At 41.3% G+C, this 16,014-nt stretch overlaps 2 long non-coding RNA genes across 10 annotated transcripts; one reads left to right on the plus strand and one right to left on the minus strand.

Annotated features, from left to right (window-relative positions):
• The first annotated feature begins 3,814 nt into the window (after positions 1 to 3,814).
• On the plus strand, positions 3,815 to 6,894 carry LOC125532391 (uncharacterized). Of its 9 annotated transcripts, XR_015616032.1 has the most exons (10): positions 3,815 to 4,272; positions 4,464 to 4,550; positions 4,629 to 4,715; positions 4,794 to 4,865; positions 4,955 to 4,998; positions 5,083 to 5,289; positions 5,385 to 5,502; positions 5,906 to 5,964; positions 6,370 to 6,526; positions 6,617 to 6,894. It is a non-coding gene; the product is annotated as an uncharacterized LOC125532391 (long non-coding RNA). The 9 variants fall into 9 exon arrangements; XR_015616028.1 differs by having other exon boundaries at positions 4,464 to 4,556; positions 4,777 to 4,865; positions 4,955 to 5,289; XR_015616025.1 differs by having other exon boundaries at positions 4,464 to 4,556; positions 4,955 to 5,289.
• Positions 6,895 to 13,026: 6,132 nt separating this feature from the next.
• On the minus strand, positions 13,027 to 15,745 carry LOC147984465 (uncharacterized). Its single transcript, XR_015615053.1, has 5 exons — positions 15,474 to 15,745; positions 15,299 to 15,391; positions 14,927 to 15,046; positions 14,185 to 14,321; positions 13,027 to 13,324 (listed from the first exon to the last, which is right to left on the minus strand). It is a non-coding gene; the product is annotated as an uncharacterized LOC147984465 (long non-coding RNA).
• Between the last annotated feature and the right edge of the window lie 269 nt (positions 15,746 to 16,014).

Below are 16,014 nucleotides of genomic sequence, written 5' to 3' on the forward strand. Positions count from 1 at the left end.
CAGATTAAGTATTGTATTGACATTAGACAATAAAAATATCATATATATACAACACTTTCAAAATAATTTTATCTGGATGCAATTGTTCTTTTTTCTCCATAGCATCAATTTTGGGTCAAAAGGATGTTTAAGGTGGTTGCCATGTTCCTCCATACCACACCTTCAACGTGACCATCTTCAGGGACATCAAACATTGTATCTTCTTTCTGATTCGGAACAACAGCTTTAACTTTATTGAGAACAACTAAACACTCCGTGGCCATAACATGTAAATGCCTATGTTTTGACATTGATGATTTATTATGCACTCGTATAAATCGAGATCAGTCGTGGCCATAACACGTAAATGCCTATGTTTTGACATCGAGATCAGCAGCCCTCGAAGATAATTTATGTATTTATTTCATTGGACGTCTAGACATATATGTTTGTGCCGTATGTGTCGTGACCTGTGTAGTTAGTATGAGTACATAAAAAAAGTATGAGTACATAAAAAACACAAACATATGCAAATCCAACTTAAAAAAGAATGCCGTACCAAACCCGGCAATTATGTAAAAATGCATGCACGACGATTTGATCTAGTTGAAAGTTTACATGAGGTTACCTAGTTATATATGAGTATTACCAAATCTAGCTAAATCTAATCCTATCCTACGGGAATTGCTTGTTTTCAAGCGGCCGTACACTTTTTTTGCGAGAAAAGCGGCCATAGGCTTGTCCCACCAGTCGTCTCGCGCGGGTGACGCGTATCGTTTGGCGCACGCACCGCTGTCCCTCATCGACCTTATCTTCATAGCCGTCCCTTCTTGTCCCCGTCATCCCCAGTTTCCTTCCTCCCTTCTCTCCCCTTATCTCTGGAACCCCACTGATGCGCAAGCAAGAGCCACCGCCAAGGCTTGTGCAAGCTCGCACCATATCCAGCAACAACCATGCTCTCTCTGCAAGCACAAATCCAGCCATGGTGTGTTTGACGGCAATTAGCTGACGGCGGCGAGAAGTTGCAGCAGCGGCGAGCGTTCTCGCGCGACTCTCTCGTATGGGGGGTAGCAACAATGGGGCGGCTGCAAAAGCAAGGCTGGTCGCCGGCGGGAGCGCCAGCCACGCGGGGTTGCTCGCCGGAAGCATCCGATGCAAGGCCGCTCACCGGAAGCATCTGATGCTATTGACGGCGACCGGCGGGCGGGGTGACGGCGGATGCTGGTGTTGTGAGGATGACGAGTACCCTAGCCAGGTCGTTTGCATCAGCTTTTCATCTCAAAGATGTATCTCTTGTTGATCCATGTACGCTCGAGGCTTTTTACGAATTTTAATTCAATGACGTATATAAATTGGTATGATGGGACATAACAAAGCGAGGTGGTACTTTTGATAGCAGTTCAAATCAGTTTTCTATACACAATAATGGGCTAGCTCTGTTCGATGCCATCGAGGACCTAACAGAAGTAGGGAGTACGATCAGCGAAAGTTTTTGCCTCCTCTCTTGATTGACTAGGCCGGCTCCCATCATGTCTCATCTGGATTCTACGGGTTGTGGCCCAGGTGGGCGACGGGTGACCCAACGCCTACCAAAGAGAAAAGAAGGGGAAAACGGACGGACGAACCAAGCGATTTTTTAGTGAGGTGTATATATTTAAATTCAAAGTGAAAGTGTAAATTCACGGGAAGAAGTGTATTGTGAAGATGAATCCATGGAGTCAATCCGTGCTTTATTATTAGGAAAAGATATTATTATTATTATTATAAATATAAATATATATAATATATATTATATTATATTATATATATATTATTAGGGATAGATTATTATTATTATTATTATTATTATTATTAGCAAAAATGTCCGTGCATTGCAACGAAAGAAACAAATCCTTACACTTCCCTACTGACCCATCTGCATTAAGGCATCTTCAATAGTTTGTATGTTAGCTTGTTGGTAAAATATGCCATGTCATCAACCAACACCTTAACATACAACAACTCCAATGGGTTGTATCTAGTTTGTCCAATAGGATGTGAGATAATAAATGGGGTGCTCTCTCATTCTACATTAGAGCTTGTGCAATGGGTGTTGGTTCATGTACATACAACCTTCCTCTCTTTCTTCATTTATTGTATGACACATCATCAAAAATCCTATGTGACAAAGTCTACCAACAACTATCTTACAACCATTGGAGATGCCCTTACCACTTCTTTCCCTTCGCCATCATTGTTCATGATGGTCTTGTTGTGCGCATATTCATAACAAACATGATCAATCCCAAGGCGATGAGCTTGATCATCATACTCGAACATGATGTTTCAACAGCCCCTTCCCATGTCGACTTGTAATTTTGCGAACTTGTAATGATGGTGAGTTATTTTCTCAACTGCACTTGGTGCATGCACCATCACCACACCTATGCTCCCTAGCACAACGCATGTGTTTTGCAACGGTGAAAACACTGGTTCATATGATCCACAATTGGTCTGGTCAAGGAACTGCCCCGGTACACAGTTAGCATCAAATTTAAGGATAATGTGGTCTAACATTAAATGTAAGTTTATGAATAAGTTCAGGTTCAGACATTTCATGAAGCATCTCAAAGAAATCTAGCAAGTGTGAATTAATTGTCTCAAAATAATTTTGTATCTGACTAAACATATGTTTATGATATCAAAACAAAATATGGAACATCATTTGAATCAATTTTAATTCAGAGTACAAATTTTAGAATAAACATTAGGTAAATCTTTTTTAACTTTATAGTTGATCTCTAGTCAGTTGCATGACACATTTTGTACATGAATATGAATAAATATGGTTATGATATCAAAAAAATATATGGAACATCGTTTGGATCAAAAGCAAAATAGCAATTCAAAAAATAGAGAATCTTTTTAATTGACCTAAAATATTAGGTAAATTTTCCGCATAGGTGACAACCTGAATCCAATGGACTTCCATCTTCCTTCAGACTTCACACCACCTACCCCAAATTCACCACCTTCGTTCCTGGATAATTATTTCCTTCCTTGCTCTTTTATTACGTGGCCTCACGCCTCTTTAAATCCAAATTCATCACATTCGTTCCTGCTCATGGATAATTATTTCCTTCCGTGCTTGGATTAAATCTCGTTGAATTAGCCAATGGCAGGGCGCCCCCCAACACTCCTCCTCATGCATTAATTCCTTCCTGACTCATTTTGTGGCCTCCCTTCCTTAAATCTCGTTTAATTAGCCCACGAATCAAGGCCTTCCGTTCCTGACTAATTCTTTCCTGGAAGGTAATTATGTGTTTCCATACGCCTCATATTGCTCCTGAGCCAGCTTGTTACCTAGACCACTTGCGGACATATTTAAACAGAAGTGATTCAATATATGTGGACGAGGTGGGATCATTTACTTTTTTTATGGTATCTCGCATATGTGTATATATATATATATTTCCTCTTTAATAAAACACATCAGTGGTTTGGCCCTGTGGCTAGAGATTGCAACCCCAAAGGTGTTGGTCGTGTGTTAAAAAACAGTTAACATGAGGTGGTACTAATCTACTATCACTATAAAAGAAAAAGAGGGTGGAGAACCAGATCATCCTATCCATCGAAACCTACAATCTGATGGTCTACATCCCTCCAGCATACTAAACGCGTTTTACGCTTTAATTACCCACCATGCCATCTACTACCCTTATAAAAAAAAGAGAGGCAGATCCAAACAATCAGATCCATCCATTAATAAAATCTAATGATCATTAATCTTTATGTGTTTAACGCTACCAACCACATCCTCCGTCTTAATCGATCGCTAACCCGCCCCTCTCTTAAAACAAAACCGTACACACGATCTCTTGTCCCGTCCGCACGACCTGCCCCCTCCTCCTCCTCCTCCTCCTCCTCCTGCGCCGTTCGCCGCCTGCTGTTCCTCCAGCAGCCGGAGCCGCCGCCCGTCGCGCGCCGCGGGAGCCGCCCTTCGCTGCGGGAGCCGCCGCAGGTCGCCGTCCGTCGTGCCCTTCGCCGCGGGAGAGCCGGAGCCGCCGCGAGCGTGACTAGCCACCCACCCATCCTCTCCCGCCTCCCGCCCATCCTCGCCTTCCTCCCGCTGGAGCCGCCGCGAGCGTGAGTAGCCGCCCGCCCATCCTCTCCCGCCTCCCGCCCATACTCGCCTTCCTCCCGCCGCCCGCCGGTCCTCTGCCGCCGCCGCTGCCAGCCGGTCCTCTTCTCCGCCGCCGCGAGCATGAGCAGCCGCCCGCATCCTTTTATTGTGATGAACCATTTCTTTTGCAGGTGATTAGTGTTTCAGTTCTGGATCATTCAAATGTTTTGGTACATTTAGTTTTTAATTTCTTGTGGAATTAACTTTGCATGTCTCACCTTTTTTGCTCGTGGAGAGATTAGATTATAAATATGAATCTGTGATATTCTAAGAATCTGCGTTGTGTTCCAATTGTCTCGTCTTTCAAATATCGTTTTTACAGGACAAAGATGTATTTCTAAAAACATTGGATGGTGTTCGAAGATATTATGCACACCGCAAAGGCCTTCTGCAACTTGACTTTATCAAGGTACATGTCAGTTTTATCATTTGTGCTTTCCTGGATTGAACTTGTTGTATTCAGTTTGAACATTTTGCATTGGAATAGTAACCCCAAGGAAGTTTTAAAACGGATTAAAGAGTCAACTAGATGGTCTGACGAGCTGGATGATTATGAGCTACAACTTGGCTAAAGGTTTCTGTTACCATTTTTTTCTTATTCTGAAGACAACTGCCAATTTATTCAAGATATATAGTTATTCTCTTTTAACAGGGTCATATGAAACTTTTAAAGAGATATATGAGTGAATTGGACACAACTTCCACAAGCAGCAACATGCCCGAGGTTAGATTAGCATTGATCTTTGTCTTGATAATTAGAGTCAGACATACATCTGCTGCTCCCTGGCTTCTCATCTGGCTTCTTTCTGCCAGGCATATCAATGTGCCTAGGTGCCAATGTACTGAAGGCCATGCTCGTAGGTTTTTCTTAACTCCTCAAGATGTTAGCACTTTCCAATTCGGTGCAGAATCAATGTTGTTTGTTGTTCTATTTGGTGCAGGATCAATGTTGTTTGTTGTTCTGTTCCATGATTCCTGCGATTTTTTTGTTTCATCGGAGGTGGTGTGGCTATGATACTAAGGGAGACTGTGTGGCGGTGTTTCAGGTTCGAGATCATTCAGTAGTGCCTCATCAAGAAAGTGTGCTCTATTCTTGGCTTTAAGAGATTAGCTTCAAGAGAGCAAATGAATATGATGATCACTGAATGGTGAATTCAAAAGAACAAAAGGTTTTCCATGGGTAGTTGTAAACAGAACTCCCTCTGTACTGATACATATGTTTTTTTCTTTTAATTATTTTCAGACAGGTCGGTCTTTCTGGATCGGAAGGAATTTTTTTTAGCTTGGCCTTTGAGTTTCATAAATTCAGAATAAGTTCCTACACCTGTCGTAACTGGACAAATCATGCATGCATGGCTCAGGTGAGTCTATTTTCTCTTCTTTTTTTTACAACAATTTGAACCTGTCAAACAGGGAAAGATATGCCCATCATCAGTGCACTTTTATTCAGTTTGAGGAGAAATGAGTAGTAAGTGCGCTAATTAAATTTGTCCCCTGTTCTATGCATAGATGGCAATGCGAAAATCAGCTGCAGCAACTTTTTTTGTCTTTTGCGGTTGGGGTGTGTGTCCATACGTGTTAAAAATTTAAACAGATTTAATTTGTGGCCTAACAATACTTTTGTTAATAGTTGCAATATTCTCTCTTTTCTTAGTATTTTATATCAATAATAGCTCCTGAATTAATCTGTGATTTCCAATCCCCCTTGGAGAACAATCGGATTTTCATGCATAAAGAATAACCATGTTCGTCTTTTATTTTTAGGAATGAGGACTCTAAAATGGATGGAGGAGGAGCTATAGTTCAGCAGCCAAATACAGCAGGCATGCACAACTATATCATATTACAGTACTTAATGGAAGCACTTTTCTTTAACTTTCTTCCATGATTTTCATTATGTGAATTTGATTACTATGATGCCAGGTAACTTGACTATTCAGTATCTTTATTTGAGGTCTACACCTAATAATTTTCTTTCTAAAGAACACCTCTGAAGTTTCATTACACATGGGATGAATCACTAGAAACTCGAGTATTTAGTGTTTGCAGTTCACGATATTTTCCCCTATATCGTCCTCTTATACCTCAGTTGTTAACTAAATATAGTAATTGCTATGGTCATTACAAAGGACTAGCTTGATATGTATTCCGAAATATATCCTTTCTATGATTTTGTCATTTCTTTCACAGTTTAATTATACCTCTTAACTACTCATGTGAATGTAAAGAAGTTTGGCCTCAAACAAGATAGAATTGCAAACTGAGGGGTTTAGAGCAAGGCATGGAAATTAGGAGACCACTAACCATAAGGAGGAGGATTGGCAATGAGATTAATAGGTGAAAAAGCACCAAACCCAATCATATAGACATCCTCAAAAGGCTTAGGTAAAAACTTGTAATGTGAATAGATTTGGATAAAAGTTAACTGTTTATTCACTTGATATTATGTTTCTTGATGGTTGGTTCAAACAACAGGATTATGTATGGGGAGAAGCGCGAGTTTCCCGCCACTTTCGAGGACGTGGGAGTCTCGGTTCCGCTACGCACCTGCGGTAGGCGGGGACATGGGAGCCCCGTCTAAGCCGGTGAGGACGCGCGTGCTGCCGCCATTTGGACCACTCCGTGGAACTAAAACATTTTTTATATTACATAGTTTACATATTTCAGATTACATAGTTTATTTTTTTCAGAACTGAACTATTTAGGTTCTGATTGCTATCTTCTACTTTTCGTATATTCTTATTTGAAGTTCACATCTTTGCCATGTTCAGTTGGACAATGCCTACACCTATTATAAGTCCTTTCAAGTTCACACAAGAAATTAGACATCCTGAAATCTTTACTATAGGATTGTTATTTCTTCATGGATTGGGATTTCTTTTTGGTCTGCTTGAGACAACTCATTGGGCTTTGCTTTAAACTTGACCTTTGGAGAGGCAGCGATCATCACACACTATAGATGTCCTATTACTTTTCTAAAATTTGTGAATATGAATTCAGAATTCAATACTCACATGAATTTAATAGGCTGCTTCGATTGAGCCGTGCGTTGCACGGGCTGCTTTTTTTTGATAAACACCTCCTTTATTAATTGGCTACAATAGTAGCATCTGATACAATTAAGGGGATGATAGCCGACGGGGGATCATCCAACCATACATCAGGAGGATTGAATCTAGTTAGACTAGCTAATTCATGTGCTACCTTATTATTCTCTCTAAAACAATGCTCATAAACAATATGACTGAATTCTAAAGACATGAAATAACGAGCGCTTCAACCATGTCCGAATTATCTGAATTCACCTTAACTTTGCTACATCCAGTTGTGCGAGCAAGATTTAGGCCGAATCTGATTGCAATTGCCTCAGCAGTAAAAGCATCATAACAGACTCCAAGTTTTTCATTTGCTGCAGCTATAAACTTGCCCTTGTGGTCTCTAATGACAGCACCTACTGAACCTTCAAATAAGTCCTGATCAAAACTCGCGTCCACATTTAGCTTGACATACCCGGTCCTTGGTCTCATCCAACCTCCCAAATGAACTCTTGGCCGTGGTGAATTCGCTGCTATAAAGTTCTCTGCCAAGGAGCGTACAGCAAGATTGATCTGTGGCGCCGTTAGTGGATCACCTCCATGTGTAATTTTTCTCCTTTCCCATCACAAGTACCAACAGCATGTAGCCACCGTTTCTCGCAATTTTGGCAATCCTAGCACATGGATATGATCGTCCGGTAGGCTAAGAAGATAATCCAACATAACCTCCCCGCAAGTATTCATCGCCAATCCCCTCTGTATTACATCCCACACTCCAAGCAGTTTCCAAACCTGAATCGCAACTGGACATACAAAAAGTAGGTGACGGATACTCTCCGGTCCTTTGTTGCACGGGCTGCTTACTAGTTGTTAAGAAAACCAAGCGAAGATAAATAACCAAGCGAAGAGGTATTGCGTGGAAGGTTGTGAGTTCAAATCCTATCGCAAGCATGTACTTTTTACCTCCTTGCGTTGCACTGAAGATGGGCCAACGTACAGCCAGAAGGCCCAAGTGTTTTTTCCTCCCTGAGTTGCAAGCTGAGCCTTTTTTCCTCCCTGCGTTGCAAGCTGGGCCAACGTACAGAGGACCAAGTTTTAATCATACCGGCAGGATCGTAATGTTTTTGACCTACATGAATAGTACCACCTCAAATAAGTTTTAAAATTCAAAATGGAAGCGTAAAATAAAGTGAACCCACGGAGTCAATCCGTACTTTATTATTAGGGATAGATATTATTATTATTATTATTATTATTATTATTATTATTATAAATATATATATATAATATATATATATTATATTATATATATTATTAGGGATAGATTATTATTATTATTATTATTATTACTAGCACAAATGCCCGTGCATTGCAACGGGAGGGAAAGAATAGGACAACCCTTCGACATAACGAGCATAGACATTGGCGTCTGATCCATGATGTCATCATCACATAAGCACTCGGTTGTACATCTCCACTCCTCGACGAGATCAGGCGGCATTGGTGTGACTGCACACTACGACGAACGCTTGCGCAATATCTTTTCCAAAAAAAGTATCGAACACATTTACCCTAATAAGCATGGCTGAAGGACCCTCTCCACCTTCCCGCGAAAAAAGGACCCTCTCCACCAGCCCACACTCTCAATTTCAAATAGGAATACCACATTGAGGCCTCTTTTGATTCATAGGATAGGATTATTATAGGAATAGAAATCTTGTAGGAAATGAGATGACATGTATCTCAAATCCTATGAGTAGGAAGATGTCATTTGGTTGACACCAAAGGAATTTTTCTATTGAGTCTAGACTCTTTTTTATTTTCCTATGAAATGTGAAGGATAGGAACCAATCCTATATAGGAATAGGAATCCATTCCTATGAACCAAAGGGCTCTAAAGGAAAAAATCCTATATGAATCCTATCCTTTAAAATTCACCCTTGCCAACAATGGCTTACGGATGTTAAATAACAACTCCGCTAAAATTATTTAGAGACATGTAACCCATCTCACATCATAATGATATAAGATGTAAAGAAACATCCTTCGAAAAATATTTTCTAGATTATTATGTTGTTTAGAATTATTATTATTATTGAGTCTAAAATGAGCAAATTTGAATTAGCAAGTCGGAAGGAAATTGTACACTGTAATTTCAAGTCCAACAGTCCAACGTAGAAGGCTCCATCAAACATATATATAGTGTCTAAATAAATTACACACTGTAATTTCAAGTATAGATTAGACGGATCCATCAAATATACTGTACATTTATGGTCCGAATTGTCCTCCTTTTAAGACATCCATGAACATTTAGTTACAGAGTAGACATTTTAGTTCCATAATCCAATATCAATTGTCAATCATGAACCCTAAGAAACAGGATTAAGGAGTCAATACTGAACTTCAAAAATGAAAGATGAAACTTTATGATACATACATGTAGCTGTGGGGAACCTGTGTACCTCTCCGTGGCGCACTGTAGCATCTTATGTAGCCACCTAGCAGCCAACAAACCAGATTGACCCGTCAAAAGTAGATCCCAGAAAAATCTCTAGCATCAACTGTAAATCAAATCTTTTTCCACAGAGTGTAGATGTCATAGCACCGCAACAGCACACGCTCCACAATGTTAGTAGCATAATCCTGTGCATCCATATTTTGTCAAGGCGGCGAGGCGCTCGTCCACGGCTAGCCACGGCAGCCATTCCACATCGTCGCGGCCACGGGCAATCCCCGAGTGAACCACCGCACCGCCATCTTCGTTCCTGCGTCATGAATTGGTCCAGAACGCTGCCTACACGACGCACGCGTCTCTCTTCCCTGACCATGGCCGCCGGCCGCCGCCATCAAATTTGTCGCAGCCGTCACGTCCCCGGCTTCGCTAACGCAATGAAGCGGTGTGGCCAATGCACGCAGAACACAGGGCACGAACTGCATCTTCTTCTCGCCCACGAGGCCGGCGAACAATGTTGAATAAATCTCAAGCCCTGTCACGTTTTCAGTTAGTTCAGTTAGCACTTTGGTTTTTCGTCGGGTTAGTCTCGAACGCTTTCTCTCTTTTAGCTAGATTAGCTCGCGGGTCTAACTGCCTGGAGCGATTCTCGCGCCTCATCGGTCTGCTTGTGGTTTGTCAGAGTGTTGTGGATCACGACGATGCAGAGTCAGGAGCCACAAAGCCCTTTTATGTTCGATAAGGCTGAATAAGTAGCAAAGAAATACATAAAAGCTACTAGTTGAGTGCCCGTGCGTTGCCACGGACCATCAAATTTGATTATTGCTCACAATCCTTACTGGCCGCCTACACAGATCCGACCTCACGAGTTGTCTCACCGCCATCGCCAACACCTTATCACCCCCTTGCTCTCCTTCAACGTTGCCACGGAATAATATTATAAAATAAAGATCAAACAATTGTTCTATTTCAAACATGTGTGTCAAAAATGGCATTTGCTTCGTATTCCTATAATGGCAAATTGGTGTTCTCTCCCACTCCTATCTTCCTCAGACCCCTTTCCTCTCAACCTTCACTCTTTTATTGTTGTGCAATGACCCTCAACCTTCATACTCAGGACCGTGTTTAATCTATGTTTTTATGTTCTTATTCTTTCAACATATTATATTATTTTTATCGACTCAAAATCCTTCTAACATCATTTTTGGAGAGCAATCAATTGAATAAATAGAGAGCAATAATTTAATTGTTCGTATTTTCCATTTTAGTAATGCAAATAAAGTTTGACACTGACTTGGCACGGATTTGATCAAAACATTTGTATCAAGAAGTTGTGATTCAACTGCTCCCCTGAGATCGTGACGTCCTGTTTAAGGCCATTGATGAAATGAGTTACAACACTGGGTTTGCACGTCAATCTGCATGCCTGGTCAATGATCACCACCTTCAGTGAGCACCATGATGATGGCCACCAACCACTCCCCCATGCCATCCATAGTTCCATGGGTACTACTGGAATCCTATTCAGAGCATTGGGTTTGAATGGAGTGGTCGCAGCCTTTCGATAAATCAAACCAACATTGATCGAACCCAAAGAGGATTAGCGAACTTATCAATTTACCAGTACAATCAAGTGTAGTGAAAGCATGATTCAGACCAAAATAAAGCTTTTAATTATACCAACTGTTGAGCTAACTTAGGTTTAGGAAGGATCAGAACACACGAGGATGACAAGAAATTTGGAAGTAGATAGGGAAGAACAGGAGAGTTTCGAGTAGGGGCGGGTGGGATTGAAAATTACTCTCTTCGTTCCTAAACATAATTCTTTTTAGAGATTTCAATATGGGCTACATGCGAAGAAAAATGAATGAATCTACACTCTAAAATACGTATATATACATCCGTATGTAGTCTATATTGAAATCTCTAGAAAGACATATTTAGGAACGGAGGAAGTATATTTCAGTATGAACGACTCGCTAGCACATTAAATAACCCACGCACACGCCCACACACACGCGCGCACACACACACACACACACCCACCCACACACACAAGCACATGTACAACTCCCACACGATTCTAATTCTGACGTCTAAAACACATTGGTCTAGCCCATCCCCTCGTCATCTTCAGTATGCACTTTGTCGGTCCTGACAGTGACTGACCTGCAGACACAAGAAAAATGAATCACAATTAATACTATTTGTACAGGAATGAGGAAGAAAGGATATAGTATAACTTTTTCCATAACAAAAGTACATAACCCGAAATAGAAAAGCTGAAACATGTGAAAGGATGTAAGAGAAAAGACAACTATTCCAATTAAAGGACAACTGTAGAATTCTTAGAATGCAAAAGTTAATTATACAAGAAGAAATATATCCTAGATTGAGCTAAATCTGGTGTAGGGAATAAACACAAAGCAAAAACATAGAGCTCCCTATGAACATTTGATTTTTTAAAAGGGACACAGTAACTGTTAAGTGCTTACGGCTTTAGAGAATGAAATGTCCAAGTCAAACAACTACTCACCAGTCACACCTAAGAGTGAAAAGGTAATTCATCAAAGGAAATCCGAAGGAAGTGTCACAAAGTGTGATAGAAATTGAAACCTTGAACTGCCACCCATTTAATAATGCAAGTGGAGAACTCGAACATGCACTAACTTGGCTTTTCCACTCATTAATAGACCCTGTCAATAGAAGTGTGAATCTTTATTAAAGCATTTCTGCTTAATCAAGCCTCATTATCATCAATACAAGAAACTAAGCCTTCTGTATGATGTTTGAGAAACTACAAAGAATAAATGATTTTTTTACTCAAATGCATAAAATGGCGAGCCTAAACACTAACGTCCAAATTTATCAAATTTCATGAAGAAAAGTTAGTTTTTCTTAGAATTTTTTTTAGTTTGTCAATTAAATGAAGTCATTGTTGGAGTGCTTAGTCAGACAATGGCAATTTGGAGATTAAGGAGCTACAGTGGAGTATTACAGTTTTTGCAGAAAAAAAATCCATCAATGATGAAACCATGGTTTTGGTTCGATTGCTATCAACAAGAGCGCATTCGTACACGGATCACTCGAGATCGAATAATTATCTTCTGAAGCAACAAATATAATGCTTCAAGAAACCAAGACCTTCTCTTATACGTGCCAGTCCATAGAAAGATGGTACCAATCTGTAGAAAATTACCAAATAGATGCATACAAAACACAGAAACATTGACTACTATGGGTTTTCATGATCGACAAAAGATAAGTAACACTACAATTTCCACCTATGTACCTAGATCTCATGGAAGCAACAAATTTGCAAGGCATCTAATTCGACCAGTTTAATTGAAAACTCTAATACCATCAGTGGAGGAGCAAAGTAATACTCACAGGTTGAGTAGCTCAGTGCGTTTCTGACAACGGCGTGAGCATCAACGTCTAGTGCCACTGATCAACCAGCACAGAGATGGCGCATAAGATGAGGAGATGGGAGATCAGTGTCAGCAGGAGAGATCATCAGAACAGTGTTGTTGTACATAGGGGCAGCGCGAGCAGCAAGGAAAAAGTCATGCAAGCAGGCTATGCTGCGCTTGAGAGACTGGAGAAACCATGGAAGCACCTTAGCAAAATGTGAAGTGGGACGCCGCCCGACTGGAAGCTTTGTTTCAAGATGCATGAAACCAAACTCCGTCCCTTGATAGAAATTCAAGCAGAACAAAATATAGGTCACATAAAGAAAAAATAAAGCATAGTTAAACACAACTCTGATGTATTCACTTAAAATAGGGTGATAATGATCTAAAGAAAACAACGATCATCAAGGGTGTCTCACCTTGAAACACCCTGCTGAATTAAGGTTTGTTCTAAAATAAACAACTAAAAGATATAAAACATTTAAAGCATTACAGTGACATGGTGTTTTGTTTTTCTTCACAAACTAACATGATCAGGATCGCGCAACATGGACAAACAAACATTCCTCATGTTTTTCTGTTTTTGCTTTCAATTCACTGAAGGAAAGTAAACACCCGGTGTTGTGTGTGACTCGCCCACACCCAAGGGGAAGACAGGTCCATGAGCTCTGACCATCCACAACCAGACTGCATGATCCAGCGTAAAGGCACTGCTTGCTGCTACCTCGGCTCCCCAACCATCACAACGGCAGGTTTGCGTCGACTTGCACACAAAACCACGTCTGTACTGGCTGCAACATAACCGTGTCTTCCTATGTGGTTACCACACTCCTCTTTGATGTCCCTCCATCTCTCTCTCCTTCTCCCTCTTCTCAACTACCAGCACAAGGGACAAAGAATAGCATGGAAAACAACACTCATCAACTCTTAACTACAACCCTTAGAGGCATATCATCATAAATGTTGTTTGTAAAGGAGGAGCCAAGACAACATCTCAAAAGCTTATAGACCATGAACACCATCCTGTGACAAGCCTCGGATTTCACAGGTCTGGCCTGCAACTTTACAATAGTTTTGCTAGAACTGAGTGTCATGGTCCAAATGTAGCAGTAGGACAGGAAGAAGTGGTTGAGGCCAAACCTGCACAAAACTATCCATCTTGAGCAATGAGAGACCATAGAGGTTAAGTGGCATCAGCGAGTTGACAAGGCCTCCCTGATTGCAGTGCAACCAAGAGCTCCCTGGTGATGGAGTCATCAAAATGGAGCTGTACATCTCTAGGGGTCATCAAAACAGAGCAAAATATCCATTTCAGTAGTAAAGAGAAAAGTTACGAAAGAAAACTTTTCACACAAAATCAGAACATGGATCCATATCAGAGCTAGAATACTTTTCACAAATAATCAGAATTGAGATCCATATCAGATCATGAAAAGTTTTCGCTGAGTCAGTACCGATAATGATATGAACCAGTTTTTTAGACTATAAGATATGAACCAGTTTATAGAAAGAAACTGCAGTAATGAAGATTAAATGTGTAAATTGCAACAATGAACTACCAGAATCGATTAAACTGGAATTTCAAATAACATATACAGAGGCACTATAGTTCAATTACGACATAATCAGAATCGATTAAACTGGAATTTCAAATAACATATACAGAGGCACTATAGTTCAATTACGACATAATCATATTCTCACAATCCGAGCCGAAAACAGTACTTAGTGTGATGAGAAGAAACGTTGTAGGTAGAGAGGCCAGTGAAGACACAGATCGAGGTGGGTGTGGCCAGCGATGATGTAGCAACAAGGTCGCCATGTACATAGACATCAATGAGCGATAGTGCTTAGGAGGGAGGAGGTGGCCACCACCACTCACCTTCTCCAGCTCATCATCGTCGTCATCAATATAATTGTTCTGCTGAAGCTAACCTCCGCATACAGAAATCCTTGTGTACCATCCGAGTTTGGACCTTGGATATATGCTAAGGTGCCAAGCCTAAATCATGTTAACCAGTGTCTAGATTAATCATTTTGAACTAACGTTTGCTCAAAACGAAGGAAACAACCAATGTGACATATCTTATAACTATTGAAAAGTAAGGCGATATATGGATAAACTATATTTAAGGGAAGTGTTTCCCATGTTCTATATGAACAAAAAGAAATTGTCATCATTGGTCTAGTATGAGTTAAAATCGCCAAATCACAAGAACTAAAATACCATCAAAATGAACAGGGTTACATGTACCTGATCTGTAATATTTCATCGTACATAATCTTCACTTGTCTCATCTTCTTCATCAGGCAATGGGCCAATGCATTATTTCATCGTCGCTGCCGGCTGTCACAAGAGGCTAACATACAATCAGGCACTCAAATGTGAAAAGCGTGAGTGTGCAGAGAAGAGGATGAGATGCACATACCTCGCCATGCTCGCGGACCAACTGTAGATGTAACTTTCCTCTATCCAATACTGCAGGTCCCAGATTCAAAGCGTCCTCCTCGCTGGGCCAGCCGGCGGCTGTGTCGGGGTAGCCGAACCGCTACATGTCGCGACCTAGGGAGGCGGCGGTGCTGTGCCTGCTCATACACAACGTTCTGGGGTGGCGGCGGCTGGCCCCCCTTTGCCGGCGTGAGTGAGAGGAGGAGGAGATGGGTGGGTGGCCGGTGCGGTGGTTGCTGCGGGAGAGATGGGCCGCCGTTGGGTGGTCGCGGACTCATGGGAGGGAGCCAGGGAGGGGTGCCAACAGGTAGTTCGGGATTGGGAGAGAGGTCTGGTTCTGGAGATGGAGATTTGGTCGGGAGAAGGTGGAGGACGTGGGTTCTACCCTGTTTTTGCGTCGGTGTGGTGCGCGAGGTTTTCGGCAGATTTTTTTTAGTGCATGCTATCGTACGAGGGGAGGAAAGGGCCGATGTGTATCTCGTACGTGGGCTGAGCTGGCGATTTTTGGGCTGCTGCGGGCG

Source organism: Triticum urartu, chromosome 2A (genome assembly GCF_056163025.1).
Source record: "Triticum urartu cultivar PI428250 chromosome 2A, HENAU_Tu73, whole genome shotgun sequence".
Classification (NCBI taxonomy): domain Eukaryota; kingdom Viridiplantae; phylum Streptophyta; class Magnoliopsida; order Poales; family Poaceae; genus Triticum; species Triticum urartu.